The sequence below is a fragment of the Penaeus monodon genome, chromosome 19 (assembly GCF_015228065.2).
Source record: "Penaeus monodon isolate SGIC_2016 chromosome 19, NSTDA_Pmon_1, whole genome shotgun sequence".
Taxonomy (NCBI): domain Eukaryota; kingdom Metazoa; phylum Arthropoda; class Malacostraca; order Decapoda; family Penaeidae; genus Penaeus; species Penaeus monodon.
The window spans coordinates 2,367,648-2,367,979 of NC_051404.1; the positions used below are offsets into that span (position 1 = coordinate 2,367,648).

At 43.4% G+C, this 332-nt stretch overlaps 1 protein-coding gene across 1 annotated transcript in view; it reads right to left on the bottom strand.

The window, feature by feature from the left end:
• The window catches only part of LOC119584971 (microtubule-associated protein futsch-like), a gene marked incomplete at its 5' end in the record, with an annotated part of 346,977 nt that overhangs the window by 117,972 nt on the left and 228,673 nt on the right, over window positions 1-332 (bottom strand).

Consider the following 332-nt stretch of genomic DNA (forward strand, 5'->3'; position numbering starts at 1 on the left):
CATCTCTCTACTTGTCCCTCACGACCTGCAGACCCTTACATGGCGTCCCCGTCTCATCAATACACACGAGGCAACCAAATGATGAAGCAGTCACACAAAAGCAGCATAAGGCTATGGCACAGAAAACGGGGAGAGGTGTGGAGACTGCAGGTTCCAAATGACAAAAGAACAACAGGTTCTTGCACTTTAATGGGTGTTGCAAGGAGGTGTATTTACACTTCAATACAGGAGCTTTATGATCATCATGCCAAAGAGCATTACCCAATTTTTTTAATGAGTTCTGGCAAAAACCTTTTGTAATATACAGCTTAACTAGACTACAGAGGGATATC